This window comes from Pterocles gutturalis, unplaced genomic scaffold (genome assembly GCF_000699245.1).
Source record: "Pterocles gutturalis isolate BGI_N339 unplaced genomic scaffold, ASM69924v1 scaffold20367, whole genome shotgun sequence".
Classification (NCBI taxonomy): Eukaryota; Metazoa; Chordata; class Aves; order Pterocliformes; family Pteroclidae; genus Pterocles; species Pterocles gutturalis.
In genome coordinates, this window is record NW_010108362.1 from 1 (window position 1) to 205 (window position 205).

Below are 205 nucleotides of genomic sequence, written 5' to 3' on the forward strand. Positions count from 1 at the left end.
GGCTTGGGACCATCCGAAGGCAGAAGCAGCAGCTGGATGTAGCGTTCCAGGTCTCCAACACTTGCCCAAACCTCTTCTGGTGCCATTGGGCTGTCCAGGGTCCCACCGTGCTGCGTCCCCATTCCTCCCACGCCAGCAGCCCAGCTGTCCCAGAGAGCTCTGTGACTCAGGAACGGGACAAGGGATGACACAAGATCCACGGGGA